Raw genomic sequence first — 19,545 nt, forward strand, 5'->3', positions numbered from 1 at the left:
GTGTATTCTTCAATATCAAATGTAGTTAACGACTAATTGTTTTTGGAAGTAGGCCAACGTAAAGCCTTTAGAGTAGTAAACCTTTTTGCCTTTGTCTCAATTTTACATTTGTTTACTTCATTTTTTATTTGCTTTTATCAGTTTTTCTTTTACTTCTTGCATCTATCGCTTTACATACATGTAAGATAGATCTAATATTTTTAATTAATAATCTTGTATTACCGTAGAATAATTTTTTCCTTATCTCTTATTTCAGTGATATTTATCACCTATAAATTGAATTTTGTTTCCTTCCAGGAGAATTTATGGTAAATTACTTTTTTTTATGGTAAATTACTTTTTTTTTTATGGTAAATTACTTTTACATTAGTCTCCAATAATCAGCATAAGTATGATTATGAATGCAAATTCTGATCATATAGAAAATTTATTGAGCTTAAAAAGATAAGAAACATTTATTACTCAGTTGTTGAAGCTAAATTGAGAAACTATGCTATATATATATATATATATATACACACAGTATATATATATATATATGTATATATATATATATATATACATATATGTATGTATATGTATATATATCATCCTCCACTGCAAAACAAAGGCCTCAGATAATATCTTTCTACCCATATACAGTGTATATATATATATATATATATAATGTGTGTGTATGTGTGTGTATGTATATGTATATATATGTATATATATATATATATATATATGGTAGTCACTGTCTATACAAGCTTGCCGTACCAGGGTTCGATTCCCGGCCGGCCACAAGCTCTTGTCTTTGTGTGATTTCGCCTGGGGCTCTGATCCCGAGGTCGTTAGGAGAATCTAAACATTAATGTATCAAGAAATATATGGCTCATTTGAATATATATATATATATATATATGTGTGTGTGTGTGTGTGCGTGTGTGTGTGTGTGTGTGTTTCACTATGACTGGAAAATATTGCAGTTGAGATGAAGGATTGCAACTAATGTCACCCTTACTCTCCTTTCTAATGCGAATATGTTCCTTGGACTTTTGATAGTTGAATTGATACATTAACCGCTGTTTGATATCAACTTTATGCATTTCACCATGCTTTTAATGGTTATAGCATTAGTCAAATTTGTACCCAGGCATTTACAAAGACTGCATTCTTTCATTAGTTCTATATCTGATAATTTTTTTTTTTCTTTTTACGTGATTCAAGAATTTAGTTACTTCTGTTGATGAATATTTTTTTTTCTTATTCGGTCGTGTTTTTATTCAGGCATTTAGAAAGACTGCATTCTTTTATTATTTACATATATGGCATTTTTTACGTGATTTACGAATTGGTTTACTTTTGTTATTAAAGGTTTTTTATTTATTTGTTTATCTTAGTTATTTTTCTCTTTTTTCACCGTCTGAAAAGTAGGATCGTTTATGATCATCTCGGACAGATAACAGCCCTTTTCCTTTCGTCTTTATTCACTTCCCTGATTTTGCTTCATAAAAAATAAAAATAGAATAGAACTCAACTCGTACACTACATTGCTAGCTTTTATCTCTACCATTACCTTTGGGAGCATATGAAAAATGAATCACAACCTCGGCTGTCGCCTTGAAATAACATTTTTAAATGGTGTGACTAAGACAAAGCAACCTGCTCTCCGCACTGTAATTTCACTACCAGTCGTATCCATCACGTTTAATGAAGAAGACACTTTACTATTTGCGTTGCACGATGAGATTCATTTATTCACGATGCCCCCCCCCCCGTCCCCTCCCCCCTTCATCTACCCTATCCATACCTCGTCCCCTCACTCTCCAAGGCTTAGCCGTAGGTCTTTCTTCTCCTGAGAATGTTCTTGGATGTGTTTGATGTTATTGAAAAACTTTAAAATTGATTTGAGTTCATTCATTTATATTCACCTTATTCACTGAGGTTTCACTGCTTCTCAAAAGTTCAAATGTGAATGTTTTTTTTTTTATGTTGAACAAGCTGATATCAATTTCTTTTTATAGTTTGTTTATGAAAGATCTATTGTAATGCTGTTAATGTTCTTAAAATATTTTATTTTAGTGGTGCATTACTTCTATTGTAGTTTGTTTATTTCCTTATTTCCTTTCCTCAATGGGCTATTTTTCACTGTTGGAGCCCTTAGTATTATAGCATCCTACTTTTTCAACTAGCGCTGTAGCTTAGCTAGTAATAATAATAATAATAATAATAATAATAATAATTATAATAATAATAATAACAGAAATCACCAAAGGGATTGTGCAGGTATGTCGATTTTTTTCTTGTGGATAAACTTCAGAATTTTATCTCCTTCCGTTTTCCAAACTATTAAAAAACATTCGATCCTGGTCTCTCCCTTCATGGTCAAGTCCCGGTTTCTCTTTCAACTTTCATTTTGTTCATATTGGAACTGAACAGATAATGTTACTTGATTACTGTCCATTCGAGCGTTGAGTAATATTAGAAATGGTTTCCCCTTTCCGTAAAAAAAAAAAAAAAAAATGACGGCAATATAAGAAAGGATGAAAATGAAAGCCTCTTTCCTTATGGCATTATCTCTCTCTCTCTCTCTCTCTCTCTCTCTCTCTCTCTCTCTCTCTCTCTATATATATATATATATATCAGTAAATATATATACCTTTATACATATGAATTTACGTAAATATACCTATATCAGACACACGTACACACACATGCACACACATATATATATATATATATATATATGCATATATATATATATATATAATAGATGTGCACCTGTGTGTATGTTACATAGGTATATGTATATATATATATATATATATATTATAGATGTGCTTTTGTGTATAATATATGTTACATAGGTATATATACAGTGTGTATATATATAAATATATATATATATATATATATATATGTGTATATATATATGGATGCATATGCTTGTGAGAAATAGTTTCCCTTCTTGTGTCTTTTTGGTATAGTCACTAAAGGGATTTCATTCTTTAAAGATAATTCAAATTGCTCAACTATGGCTGGTATAAGTTCCAGTTAAAAAAAAAGATAGGAGTGATATTTTCTGGAAAAAAATATATTGAGGAAATCTGTGGAAAATAATGCTTAAAGGTCATAGATTTCTATTTTTTCCACATCTGGATTGTCCCGTTTTTTGGTGTTTCAGTCTGATGTAAATATATATATATATATATATATATATATAATGATTTAATATATATTTCATGTTTAATATCATCCAAATATGAAATTTGACTTTCATTCCAATATATAAATAGTTACTTTTTAGTATAGATTTACCAAAATCTGGAACAATCCTAATTTTTTCCCGGCAAAATGTCGCAATATTTGAGATATTTAAAACTGAAAATTAGGCCGTTCATCACCATTGATAATTTTAGTAATCCAGTAGATTAGTGTCTTTTATTGGTGACAAGTTAGATTTTTTTGGTTGCAAAATTTGTAAAGATGTTCCATTTCAAAAAAATTAATATTGACTTTAGAAAAAAAAAATGTATCAGGTTTCAAATAATCAACAGGCACATACAGCGAGTGCGTGAAATTGATCCTTATGTGGAATCATCTGCGGATGTAATATTTCAAAATAATCCTTATTTCCTCTAATGAAATAACTTCAACTCTGAACGCTTGGTGGCAGGCCACTGGCATTTTTATATGGCCGAATGATTTTATGTGCGTCCGTCCACCCGCTTACAGACAGAAATTACCGTGTATGCTTCAATACTGATGAATCGCTCCTTGACACTTTGTATATACGCTGTCTGCGGACCCACCTTTTTGAAAACCCCAGAAGCTTTCGTTCTTAATCAGTCACTTTGTTTTGAGTTTCGGTTTCAAGAATGCTCGCTTTGGATCAACAGCTTGACTATGGAATTGCTCTTTTCTGTCTTCCATTTCCTTTAGCACGACTTACTTCCTCGCATGTACGCCTCGTGTCCTTTTTGATTGACGTCATCGCCGTTAGCGTACACGACATTGCCCTCCCCGTATATTAAGGAAACGACCACCCTTGAACGAAAGGCTGTGGCACCTTTTTTTTTCCCCCAACGAACCGCCATTACGTCGTTATTCTCATCGACGTAGCTTTGATGTCTGGGATCGGCGGCCATTAACGAGGCAATTTACAAGTCACCAACTCAATGATAAGAGGCAACGAGAGTCACAATAATGCCGGATCACGAAAGGTAGTAAAAATGGTTGTTATGGCCAACCCTATTTGTGTGTGTGTGCATGCCCCTCCCATTCCATGATATTGATGAATCTGTCGTCCTGGAATACATGAGAAAGTATGCATACATGTATAACCATCAAGGTGGGGATAATAAATGACGAATGTCCCTTTGTGTCTGTTGACGTTTGTCATTATAACCAAAAAAGAAGAAAAAAGTCGGAAAAGTCAATATGCGCTATAGATCCACTGCCATTTTTTCTGTCTTTTGTTTGGTCTTGAGGAAAAATATGCCTTCATTTTTTCTTAATATTAAGTCTTTGAAATTAAACGAGAGCTAATCCGACGGCTGTAAACGACTAAACGACTAGAATCTTGTACACTGGTCTTTTCACATCGGTGAATTTTCACCCGAAGTTATTTCATCAACTCACGGACATGAGTTTGATATTCTTCGTAATTTTTTCTTCATATTAAATCTTTGAAATTAACCGAAAGCTAATTCAATGCCAAGAAAGGGATAGAATCTTGTAAATCGGACCTTAACGTCTGTGAATTTTCACCCGAAGTGATTTTCCTCAACTCGTGACGAGAGTTTGATATCCTTCGTCATCCCCATCATTGTCATCATCATCATAATAGCTGTTGGCACAACTGCTGCCTCTTCAAGAAGAGCTTCAAGAGACTCCCATCGGTTGTGAAAATGAGGAGCAGTTCTTTGGCTGTCACCCTGATTAGAAGTCGCTGCTGAAATACATATAATTTTCTCAAGGCTGAGATTGAGGAAGGATCTCTGCCACGGATTTCTTATGCCTTAAAAGCTTGATAAACGAGTTTTTTTTTTCATATTGATTTATTGATGAGATAAACTTGCGTCACAACAAAAGGCTCTATGCACGAATGGTGAGATTCGTTCTGGCAGGAGTAAATACTGGTTGTGTGTGTGAATTTCTTCAGGACTTCTATCAATCTCTCCTGGGAGAGACCGAACTCATTAAAGCCTTGTCAGACTGTCATTAATATCAGTGAAGCGGAGCGATGATTCAATATCTTTTTCTGATGGATCGCAGTTAGTCAAGCGAAGGCGCTGGAAGAATGTTTGTGCTAAATTTGTCATTATTATAATTTTTTCTAATGGGATATTGCCAATAAATCTTGCTGAAAGTTCTTTTGTACAAGGAAACACTAAATTTTGTAAATGTTTTTTTTTTCATCTCTGCATATGCAAGAATTGTGTGATGTCTTGAAATAAATCTTTCAGTGTTTCCACCTCAGATCTGCAACAAATTTTTAACATGTTGTAGGTAGTAGGTTGGCCAGGGCACCAGCCACCCGTTGAGGTACTACCACTATAGAGTTAATGGGTCCTATGACTGCCCAGACAGTACTACATTGGATCCTTCTCTCTAGTTACGCCTCATTTTTCTTTTGCCTACACATAAACCGAATAGTTTGGCATTTTCTTTACATATTCTCCTCTGTCCTCATACACTTGACAACACTGAGATTACCAAACAATTTATTTTCACTCAAGGGGTTAACTGCTGCATTGTAATTTCTCAGTGGCTGCTTTCCTCTCGGTAAGGATAGAAGGGTCTCATTAGCTATGGTAAGTAGCTCTTTTAGCAGAAGGACACTCCAAAATCAAACCATTATTCTCTGGTCTTGGATAGTGCCATAGCCTCTGTACCATGGTCTTTCACTGTCTTGGGGTAGAGTTCTCTTGGTTGAGGGTACAATCGGGCACACTATTCTATCTTATTTCTCTTCCTCTTGTTTTTATAGTTTATATATGAAAGATTTATTTTATTGTTGTTACTGTTCTTGAAATTATTTTATTTTAATTAGTTCTCTTGTAGTTTCGTTATTTCCTTTCTTCACTGGGTATTTTCCCTGTTGGGGCCTTCGGTCATATAAAATTCTGCTTTTCAAATCAGTGTTGTAGCTTAGCAAGTAACAACAACAACAACAACAACAACAACAATAATAATAATATAAGTAAAAGTAATGATTATTTCTTTTGAAAAGTACACGAAATCAGAATCACAGGTTTTGAAATAAACCTTAAAAAACACCCCTACAAAACTTAAAAAAGAATAGAATAAAATTATATTTAATATCACTCAAAGAGATAAAAATAAACAATCAATGTCAGTGGAAGGAGGACGCAACAAACTTGCTTTTCAATGAAAAGAAAAGTAATAAGACATAAAGAATAAAATCAGGTAAGAGAATTTCAAACAATTAATGTAAGTTAAAGTTATCAGTGTATTTGATTACTTATAAGTGTTTTTATTTAGAGTAATGTTTACCTGTTAGGTAAGCTCTACAAGAAAAAAATACAGTATAGCAAACGCCCTCCGTACCTAAAATGCCAACTGAAAATATGGTTGACCCCCTCTCTCTCTCTCTCTCTCTCTCTCTCTCTCTCTCTCTCTCTCTCTATATATATATGTATATATGTATATATATATATATATATATACATATATGTATATATATATTATATTTATATATATATGTATATATGTATATATTTATTTGTATATGTATATATATGTTTATATATATGTCTATATATATTTATATATGTATATATATATATATAAATATATAAATATATATATATATATATATATATATATTGTTGTATTTGTATGACCCATTTATTTCCTGTTGCTTTACACAATAAACGAAACAATCATAAATAAAAAAAATATTGACACCAAGCGAATTCACACTGAATATAAATGATTATCTTTCAGAGGCGAACATCTGTTGCTTTCCGTCCGGAGAATCATGCCACAAGTGAGTACAAACTCCCAACTTATAGTAAGTGGTTTTATTCTCTTTATTCTCGTTTTTATTGTTTCTTTTTTCTCTTATTGTTTCTTTCTTTAATTATAGCTACTTCCCAGAATTGGGCGAGGTGTTGTGGTAGATAGATAAATTATTTATCATTATTTATTTGGTATTTGTTTTACCCTAATTTATTTCGATTCGTTGTATGGGAAATTCTGTTTATTACTCTGCAGATAAAATTAATTAAAAAAACCCTTTGGTGACGTAATCTTACAAAATTACATCAGTCTGTCATACCCAGTGAAGAGAGAAAATGTATTAGAGTTCGTTCGCCGTTGATTTCTGAAATGTATTGTTCTCAGAGAAGGATTTTTTCTCAACAGTTCTTTCCTGAGCTATTTTAAGAAAAATATTTACAAATTTATTATTACGGCATTTATGAGAGAGTTTCATTCTCTGGTCCACACCAGACTTCTTGAATCGTTTTACTTCCACTTGGAGCTGTTTTGAAATTTCCGTTTACCAATATATAACAAGAGTCTGTGCTTAATTTGTGCCATTATCTCCAATAATTGCTTCATAAAATAACTTCACTTTCCCCCACAAGGATTATTTTATTAATTGTTGATTGCGTTAAAAATTTTAGAATCCTTTTCTAAGTGAAGATACCTGAATGAGGAGAAAGGGTTTGCGTATCGCCATGATCACCAAAGCTGTACTAATAAGGATCATCCATACATGGTTGGTTTGATGTGAGCGATGCGATCAGACGAAAATCTCCCACCATCACCAATCTGCACTGGCCAGCGTGGTTATGAAAACTGGTCAAACCCCAGACATGAACTGACATGTTTGAGGCCTTTGTCCTGCACTGGACATGAGGCGGTTGCATTATTTTTTGTTGATAGGTTTCAGAATAATTTTCATTAACTGATGATATAATGTTTGTGTCATTTAGTTTTATTTTATTTTACGAGTGAATTAATGGGAATAATTGCTAATATTTTGATAGCTCATTATTTCATGGGTAACTCGAGGAGTACTAGATGAAAAACATTGATGATTACTTTATCGCTAGTTTTTTTTTTTTTTTTTTTTTTTTTCCATATAACGGGATATTTTAAGGTTGCTAATTTTGTTAATCAGTTTCTGTGTTCTTGGCTTCAAGTTGCTAGTTTTTATTTATTTATTTATTTATTTATTTATTTATTTTTTTTTTTTTTTAATTTAAGAGTTTATTAGTACATACGGTTTATAGTAATTAAATGTTTACAGGTACATATAATTTGTTAGATTTACGGTATCAATAGAATATTTTATTAAAACAGCCGCCCATCTTCCATTCTGTCGAGTTGGCTTTCGTGATTGTTTTTCCTGTTTGAATTACTGATTTACTAAAAAAAAAAAAAGTAACAGTAGTCTGTCACTTTGAGGTATACCTAGACACCAAGACAAAAAGTGTTGTATCTTTTCGCTTATATGTAATTTATAAGTTTTTGTAAAATATATAGTCTCAAAAAAGTTTATATTTCTTATCACACCTACGCACTCACAGTTGTTATATACTGTATATATATATATATATATATATATATATAAATGTGCGTAGGAACATGATAGCTGACACCTGGTTAGCAGGAAATATGTTTTATAACCACTAAGGGAAATGTTAAAATACTTAAGTTAGTAATTTCGAGTTATTTTTGAAACAGTTGAACTCGCAATTGTAAGTCCAGCTTTGTTTTCCTGATCCTTCCTCCAGCTCAGTGACAACAATATACATCGCTTGTTTTGTTTTAGAGATAGATTGTCAGTGGGATATATATATATATATATATATATATGTATATGTATACATATGTATACATATATGTTTATATATACATATATAGACTAGGCCTGTATATATTTGTGTATATATATATTAGTTTCAAATTCTCTCTCTCGTTGACAGCCACTTCAAAACGTTATCAATTATTTACATTTCATCGCCGGGTGATGCTTGAAAAAACCCTAAGTAATCTAACATTCAATGGATCTGAAAACTAGAAAATGACGAAAATATTTGGCGTAATTTTATTTGGCCACTACACTTTCCGTGCGTTCACTAAACGAATGTTGTATAAAACACGCATATTGTGTTATTCAATAGTCATTATACACCGCTCATATCTAGCTGGTTGATATGGCCTTTCTTATGTAAAACAGTATTTACTCGGGAAATGAAATTGGTAATTCAGTGTAGAACGTTGCTCTTCCTGATCAAAGGAAACCGAAATGCATTTTTAGTTCACAATGGTTAAAACACCTGTATATGAACGTGGTATCGTCTAACTTGATTACAGGTGTGGCATAATATCGTTTAACTGTTACAGACCTCACACATCTATGAGAGAGAGAGAGAGAGAGAGAGAGAGAGAGAGAGACCCATTGGTGAATTATTGCTAGAATTATACAAAGACAATTCAAGAATAGTTAAATTTCTTGCATATTATTATTCATAATGTAGGAAAACATGGAACAGCTAAATGAACACTCTCCCGTAAGTTCCACAATAATTCTTAGAGAGAGAGAGAGAGAGAGAGAGAGAGAGAGAGAGAGAGAGAGAGACCCATTGGTGAATTGTTGCTTGAATTAAACAAAGAGAATTCAAGAATAGTTAACTTTCTTGCCTATTATTAATCATAATGTAGGAAAACATGGAACGGCTAAATGAACACTCTCCCGTAGGTTCCACAATAATTTAGAGAGAGAGAGAGAGAGAGAGAGAGAGAGAGAGAGAGAGAGAGAGAGAGGTTGGAGTTTAGGTGTCTTCCCTTTGTTATCTGTTTTCAATCAAATGCCTAGTTCTCCGAATGACAATTCTCGTATTGTTATGTATTTCCGGTTGAAATCTCGAATTTAAGTTTGGTGCAACTTTTTATATATGAAGACAATCATACCTTTTGCTTCTTTTTTTCATACTTACACATTTAGTTTTCATCTTATATTAGCGTTTAATGTTGAATCCTACTACTACTACTACTACTACTACTACTGAATATCATAATAAAGATAATGAATATAATAACAATAACAATGATGAGGAAAAACTTCATGCAATTCATTTTCTTAATATTTTTTTGTAGAAATCTCTGGATGCAAATTTTTATATTGCAAAAGAGGGCATTACTACCACTCGGATGGACAATACAAAGATTAAAGCTGATGAAAAAAGATATTTTAATAGCAAGCAGTAATTTAGTCGAATAAAAGATAGAAATAATGTAGGAAAATATGGACCATGGAAAATAACACTCTCCCTTAGGTTCCACAATAATTCTTATATATATATATATATATATATATATTAGAGAGAGAGAGAGAGAGAGAGAGAGAGAGAGAGAGAGAGATTTCAGACCTCCGCCAATGAATATAAGCAACATTTAACTAAAGTCTATGGACATCGTCTCCCTCTTTTTATATATTGACTGTAGTCTACAGAAGATGGTGAAAACTGCAATGTTGAATCGAAATCTGGATCTTGATCCGTATCACCTCCAAAATTTCATGGTTTCTTCCGATTCATAATATCTGCCTCCTGTTAGATTTCCATGAAAATCCAATAGGTCAATTTTTTGACGTAATATTCAAAATTATGAAAATTGCAAATCCGGCTTCTGTACCGGATCATCTCCAAATGTTAGTGGAGTCGTCCATGGCATGAGATCTGTCTGGGATGAGAATTTCGTCAAAATCTCTCAATTTGTTTTGACGTAATCTTTTAAATTGTGAAAAATACAAATCTGGATCTTGAATTCAGATCTGGATCCGGATCATCACTAAAATTTAATGGAGTCGTCCATGACCTACAATCTTTATTTGGAAAATTTCCTCAAAATCTGTTAAGTAGTTTTGACGTAATCATGTCGACAGACAGACCAATAATTTAAAACGTCGATAAATAATTCAGTCCAAAGACATGCAAACTAATAAATGAATATATAAATAAATAAACCGACTCGAAAGTATAACCTCCTTGACGGAGGTAATTAGACGAATTTTTTAGTCCTTAACAAAGGATACCAGCGACCCTTTTGTATGTCCTGTTAAAACCCCTAGTTCCAGTACTGTATCGAAAGTTCCATTAAAAAAGGAAATGCACTTTTCACGTAATCCTGTTTGTGCGTAACTGATATCTAAGAGTAGCCGAACTGTCACAGTACCTGTGTCTAATAATGTTACCTAGTGCTAAAACTTCCTCGAGAACAAAGGAAAAGAAAATGGCAGCGGAAAATTTTCTAATCGTTATTGATCATACAGAGAGAGAGAGAGAGAGAGAGAGAGAGAGAGAGAGAGAGAGAGACATAGATACATGTGCTCCTCCATAAGAATAACTACTAACTACTTTAAAAGTTTACATCTACGAATTTGAACGAAAACAAACTCAGAGAGAGAGAGAGAGAGAGAGAGAGAGAGAGAGAGAGAGAGAGAGAGAATAAAGATCCTTCAATATATTATTCCTAAGGATAAGGGGTCATAATTCACTCATAGTTTTTAAACCGACAATAAGTTATTTTTTTCTCGAGCATATTGCAGTAAATTATAAATAGGACTCTGCAGCCATACTAAAGCATACTTACTCTAAATGGTGTCTTTTATGTGAATGTTTAAATCCAACTTTAATTAGCCTTGACGCGCATACACAAATCTTGGTCACACCAAAGTGACATGCCCGCTGTGCTTGTTGGTAAATCCTTTATAGATATACTCGAATCAAAAGTTATAGGAAAGACAAGCGTAAAACTATAATGCTTTTCTCAGCGAGAAGTCCGTTCTTTGGCAAATATGCATGACGGGGATTACTAGTGGAAAGGGTACAACATTGATTTATATATATATATTGTAGTTCTTTCATGCATGACAGTTCGCAGTGTTGCCAGAACTTTGCAAAAGCTAAATCGCAGGTATTCTATCATTTTTATTAGAGATTTTATCAGTTATTTTGTTAAGAAACTTTATCGTTATGCCTATCTTACGGCTTTTAGTAATTTCATCTCAATAGCTGGAAGTAGGTTACCTCCCGAATACCGGACACGTGAGTTGCGGACGCAGATAATTTTTCACTTTAAGAAAAGAAAGTTTGAAGAAAAATCAGACTATAAGATATTTTAGAGTATTATGATTGGTATCATTATTATTGGCATATATTCCAGAGAATAGGACTAATAGCTAATAGTTGAGAGAGAGAGAGAGAGAGAGAGAGAGAGAGAGAGAGAGAGAGAGAGAATGGTGGCACAACGTCTTTAAACCAAGAATTCACATAAGCTAAAGAGTTCTCTAAGGACTGTTCGTAGGACCCAAAGGAAAGATGGTTTAGGTCAATTCTTTGAATATCTCTGAGGTGGAAGAGGAGGAGTAGGAGGAGGTGGAGGTGGCTGAGGTAGAGAGAGAACTGTTGATGTTGTGTTTTGACATCACGTAGGGTCTGGCCGAGGAGAACGTTCCACCTCCAAGGATGATTAACACCGAAAATTGGTTGTTACGCTTTGACGTGTACACATTGGCTATTGACAGTAAACGCTGTGACCAATTTTTGTTTATCGCACCCTATCCATTTCGGAATTTGACATGATTTTCAAATATGCATGATTTGCGTGGCGGTGGTACACCATTTTCGTCTATTTTCTTGCCTGCGGAAGGCGGAGCTTTGGGTCACATTTATTAATGGGGCCGATATCCGAATTGGTTCGCCGGTCTATCATTAGCTATCATAGCATTAGTAGCATTACCGACAGTATTTATACTGGCAGTCGTCCATGCTTTGAAACTATAATGGGGAGTACGAATTAAGTGTGATGCTTTCGTTTGTAACAAATTTAGATACATTATTTATTGATGTTGTATATATGTATATATATATATATATATATATACTTTCGTTTGTAACATAAACTTAGATACATTATTCATTGGCATTGTTTGTGTATATATATATATATATATATATATTATTAGATTACTGAGTAGGGATACCTTAACATGGTGGAATGGTTTATGTATTGCCAGGATCAGCAAAGTTGTACTTGTCAGGTTCACTACTAGGTTGGTTTGTTGTGAGCGATCAAGCAAAAGTCTCCCACCGTCAACAATCTGCACTGGTCAGTGTGGTGATTAAGGACATGCCTGAGGCCTTTTTCCAGCAGTGGAATAGAAATGGCTGAAATGGTTGCAAAGCAGAATGCGACAAGCCCAAGGGCTCAGAAAAGGAAAGCTGCTCAGTTGGAATGGAAATAAAGAAGTAACGAATAAGCTATAAAAAAGGTAATTGATATATTAAGATAAGTATCGACGTTAAATATACAAATCATATATAAACTATGAAATGAGATTGATGTGAACATTTTCAACAGAAAAGCATTTCCAACAAGTTTTAAATTCTGGAGTTCAACGGTCCACCAGTTTTAGAAGGTCATTCCACAGACAGGTCACAGATGGAATGAAACTTCTAGAATACTGTATAGTATTGAGTTTAATAATGGAGACGGCAAGGCTGTTAAAGATAACTGCTTACCTTTTACTACGTACTGGATGGTATCTACGAAAATCTGAACACAAAACATAAAATTATGAAAAATCTTAAGTAACATGCATAAAAAACTAACTGAAAGATGGTTTTCAGATCAGGGATAAGGAATTTAATAGTACGCCAATTAAGATGCGAGCCAGCAGCTGAAGACTAGCAGAACACTGTCCAAAACATGGTAGTGTCAGAATAAAAATATTTCGTCTGCATAGATTGCTCACCAAAAATCTTAATAAGCCAATTTTGTGTGCAATTGAAGAAGTAACATACCAGGTATGTTTCACAAAAGTAGATTTGTATCCAACAATCCACGTAGAATTTCAAATGAGTTTTATATAGTTAGTCATTATCACTTGAAAGATCTAGATGTTGAGGAAGATGTGTACTTGATCTACGTACCATCATATTTTGAGTTTTGTTAGGATTTAACGTCATGTCCCATAATTTGCACCATGCACTAATTGTAGCTAGAATTTAGCGCATACGTTTACTTTTAGAAAATGGAATTGATGCAAAGAGAGCAGCATCATCTGCATATGCAAAAAGTTTATTTACAAGGCCAAACCACTTGTCATGCATATACAGTATGAAAAGTAATGGGCCAAGAACACTACCCTGTTGGACACCAGATGTAACATTCCTATAGTCACTATGTTGTCTATCAACAACTATTCTTTGTACTTTATAAGTAAACATTTTGATAATGATGTTAAAGTTGAAAAAAAAAAGTTTTCTAATGATTAACAGGTTTAAAGGCAGCATTAAAATCAAGCCACTGTGTTCCATTGGGGGATGGTCCCTGAATATATTTACTTTGTTTTGAGGATGCAATCTCAAGATGAGGTTAATGCCGACCCTTTTACACTAAAGTGACCATAGTCGGCTGGCAGACAGTTTAAAAAAAATCCTTAGCTAAGGCAACAGAGTTTCAATGGGTTTTCCAGGTATGGGGCTTTAATCATTTCTCCTCAGTAGGATTGAACTCTGGCCTCGTGTTGGATTCATTGAGCATACGTACGAATGCAGCTAGTTGGAATAGCAAGTGATAAATGTATCGAGTATATACAGAAACAATCTCTCTCTGTTCTCAAATACACACATGCACACAAACCTTAATGATATGTATCAATGTATGTTTAACTGAATTTTACATTTAGTGCATATTTTGTGTCCATAAACTAAAGTTCAGAAATTACTGAAAGTGCTATCAATGATTATCCATGAGAGAAACTAGTGAAGAATAATAAAGCTTTCACAGCAGTATGCATTTCATTTACATACAAGAAGCACCATCAGCAGCGCATCGAAGCCCCTACACAAATTGCAGCATTCATCCATGTCCTACACAAGCTCCTGTTCTTGCAGGACATCAAGGACACTGTATCATTCTAATTAATTATTCACTGCACTTTAAAACCTCGTACCTTCCGGTCAATACATAATAGTTATTATATGCTGTTTTATTTCTTATCCACTTGGCTCCTTCCAGTGAAAGCGAGACAACGCCGCTGTCCTTCCTAAGTAATAGTCGTTTCATACACCACACCGATGGCACCTCAACATCAGATTGATCCTTGTTAGCATTCTGCAATTTATCAAGAAAAAATTGTCTCTTTGACGTAAGTGTAACCATCATGCTTAAAACTGTCTTAGGTGACTTTACAAATATTTCCGCTGTAGCTTACTTTGCAAGGAATATATTATCAAAATAAATTAATTCTTGGGTAGTTTTAACCTCGATGTTTATATTAGGGTAAACTAGAATTTTGTTGGATAAGTAATTTTGTCCTTCCAAAAGACCTTTTTTCCCGTTGTTGCTACTTTTAAGGAGAATTACTGTTTCAAAACTACTTGCACAGATGAGGTAGATTTTTACCTCGGATTTTTTGTCGTTGACCAGCTACTATACACACTCATAACTCAACCTAGTTTACCTCTAGCGATTCTCCTGTGCTTTTAAAGTACCGTAAATATGGTTGTCTTTCACTTTATCTTATTGCTAACTTTAACGTAAATTCTGACCGGAACCTATTTCCCTTTACATATACTTAATTCTTTTTTTGCCAGTTAATTTCCATGTCAAATTAAATTTTCCCTTACGGGCTGCTAACGAAAGAGCCCGTGTATTGCATAAGGCAAGGCGTTCCTCAACGAACGAACGAATACTATACACTCGTACACCTTCAAACACCGAGGTGCAGGAAAAAGACCATTCCGACTGATAAGAATTGTCCTGCCAAAAGCTAAACAGTGACAGGAAAGAAATAGCGTAAATTGTGGGTTCCTGTCAGGATGCCATTAAAACGTCGAAGTTCAATCAAAACATTATACAATGGAACCAATACATCTCTTTAAGGAAGGCCTGTGTCACTGTTCGTTAACGGTCATCAGGTGGTATACAGTAAGCGTCCATCGCGTGACCCCCCCCTTCACCCCTCTACGAAATCTTCATACTACTATCACCTAACAAACCCCCTCCTCTTAAAGCCCCTGGCCTTAGAATTCCCACTCCTACAGAGTTGATAGACTCTCCTACCCTTCAGAGTTGATAGACTCCCCTCCCTTACAGAGTTGAAGCCCCCGCCCACACCCCTCTTCCAAATTTTCATGCTCTCACCTAAGAGACCCCCACCTCTTAAAACCCCTGTCCTCAGATTTCCCCTCCCCTACAGAGTTGAACCCCTTCCCCAACCCTAGGCATGTAATACCACATCACCAGACATCATGACCCACTCCCCAATCCGTAGCCATCATCCCCTCACCCTCCTCCTTCATGATCGTTTCCATGGGTAGGGGAAGAGGGTCCACCTTCCCCTCCCCAAACGCCTTGCATCGCAAGGACGGATATGGCGGCGAATTTGTCTCCATTTAAGTATAACAGCATTTTAAACAAAGGGAATAATCTCTCCCCGGAGCAGACTCCGGAGCGGTATTGTAACTCCAAAGGCAACCCTAATAGGATATTTGGATGCATGAGGACTCGAGGATCCTCCGACAAAGGCATTGTTGGCTTTGGGGGTGGATCTGTGTCATTGCATTGTTGGCAGCGGCTATTGTTGTCGAAAGAAGCACTGGGAGTTATTGCAGGTATGAACGATATGTTCTAATTTTTTTTTCTTTTAAGTGTCCTATCCCATGACCTTGATTGTTTTTTATTTTGGCCTGATTTTTTATTTGTTTGCGTATGCGAATGTATATATATATATATATATATATATATATATATATATATATATATATATATATATATATATATATATATATATACACTCACATACATATACCCGTATTTGTTAGTATTCATTCCCTTATTTTCAGTAGTATTTTATCTGTAATTCTTCTTTTTTATTTTTCCATAAATGGTTATTTTGTTATGCAAATGTTTACTTGGCTTGATAATAATAATAATAATAATAATAATAATAATAATAATAATAATAATAATTATTATTATTATTATTATTATTATAATGAACATTATTGTTATTATTTTTATTATTTCCATTATTATTATTATCATTATTATTGTTGTTGTTGTTGTTGTTGTTGTTGTTGTTGTTGTTGTTGTTGTTGTTGTTGTTTCTATAATCGTGAAAGATTAATATGCAATGTAAAACATTTGATTTTGCTGCTGTAGGTTAAGCTAACTTAGATCCGGCATATACTGTGCTTGTAAGGCAACTCATATTTGATGATTAATCCAGTGGACGAGAATCAGCATTTATAATACAAGAGTTGTGATTCTGAATGTGTAAATTGCCATAATTTGGAAAAGTCACGTTCAGTAATTTTAATAAGCAATTAAAATCCAGTAGAATGGGTTTGTTTATTAATTTGAAATAAAGTATTAAAACATCATCAGCATCATAGTTGACACGTTCTTATAATTGCGTAAGGGAAATATTTGAGAAAGTAAGGCGTTTATTATAAGGTCTCTTTATCACTAGTCTGAATCATACAGCAGGAATGAAAATATTTATAATATTGTTCCAAGAACGAGTAGAAATGACACAATCTCTGACTATGAATTTCATAAAATTCCATCATTTACCTCTAAAGGAAGCAATCGCCGTTAGAATAACAGGTTTAAAGGTCGCTCATGAATGGCAGAAGCAAGGTACAGAGACAATGTCCCAGAGACTAACCATGTAGAACCAGGGAAGACCAGGTAATGGCTACTGGTGACAGCAGGTGGCTACCTAAACCCCCATCCGTAGCTCACAAAGATGGCGAGGTTACCGACGCTACAAGTCACTATCGAGGTTGAACGTGTTTAGAACCCCAGTTCAGGAGATCGCCAGGCAAAGACGTTCCAATAGGCTACCACAACCTGTTCTATCTGTGACGTCCCTGATATTTACAAAGGAAGTTTGATAAAACATTAAATCTAGGATGGTGAAAAAGTTTACTGTCTCAGTGGAGAATTAAAAAAAAAAATTATATTTACTATAGAATGTTTCGTGAATATGAATAGTTCAAATAGGTTATAGAGAATGGTAAAATTCAGTTGAATAATTTATATTTTTTCTTCGGGCTGTACCAACTTTGATTTTAAGTGCAACTTTTACCTCCCTATTAAAGCTGTAAGACCATTTTTGTTTAAATTTAATAACCTCACAATATTTATAGACAAGGAAAGGGAAATGCTATATAGTGCTTTAGAATAGCGTTATATATTTCAGCTCTTACATCTTAATAAATTTACTTAGGGATATCCTGTAACAAGATATGAGGCAGTAATCTTGATTCCGTTAATAGAATTTTACGCGAGAGCTGAAATTGATTTTGAAGTCTTAGATAATATTAGTGTAACTTTTAAATACTAGTGACAAAAAATAATTGCTTACGCCATGGAAGAAAAGTTCAGTTGATACTGTATACAAAATTTTTGCAAATTTTAAATCTATCTGTATTTATCTATATATCTATCTATCTACTGTATATATATATATATATATATATATATTATATATAATGTGTGTGTGTTTAAATACATAAAGGTATTTGTTATATATATATATATATATATATACGCATGCATACATATATATGTATATATACGTATATATACATACATACATACATACACACACATGTGTAGGTGTTATTATGCATATATACTGTATATATATATATATATATATATGTGTGTGTGTGTGTGTGTATGTGTGCGTGTATTTTCATGTGTTTATATATTATTAGTAGCTGAAACACGTGACTTTAATAGATACAAATGTCAACCACAAGTGGTATTTGATATCGAATTCAATCTTGGGAATATGTATCCACTGGAAATTATTTTATGAAAAATGATTTTCTGTGAATATTAGTGCTGTCTTTGTGGCAATATTCTGCCTCCATCAGATCGATGGAGGCCTATATTTTACTGGATTATTACGTATGCAGTTCATGATCTGATTGTTAATTAACCTTATTATTAATTATTATTACTAATTTGTTTACCGGTATTTTTTGTTGATCAAAGGCTACAGAGACTGGTGGTTTATAGTATGGGGTTCCTGGTTATTTATTATTATTATTATTATTATTATTATTATTATTATCATAGTAAAATACGTTTGCATGTCTCATTCTAAAAGATTCATCTTTATCATCATCATTATCATCATCTCAAAAGAAAGCAATCATCCTAAAAGTCTTGACCCATCAGCAGGATAACTATATCATTATCGTATTCATCCTCATGACCTTCATTATCCTCAGCATCACAACCAATGAAAAATAAGTTTCGTTACCTAATCATCATCTTTTGACGGCCCATATCATTATACTGAGGGTAATGACCATTTTCATCTCTATACTCACGTCAACGAAAGTCTTATGAAAATCATCATCCTCATCTTTATCACAGTCATCTTCCTCATTATTATTATCATTATCATCATCATCGTAATTCTTACATGAGTATTAATAATAGACGTAATGGCAATAATAACGACCCTAAGTGACGACGACAGTGTCACGAACG

Source organism: Palaemon carinicauda, chromosome 5 (genome assembly GCF_036898095.1).
Source record: "Palaemon carinicauda isolate YSFRI2023 chromosome 5, ASM3689809v2, whole genome shotgun sequence".
Taxonomy (NCBI): Eukaryota; Metazoa; Arthropoda; class Malacostraca; order Decapoda; family Palaemonidae; genus Palaemon; species Palaemon carinicauda.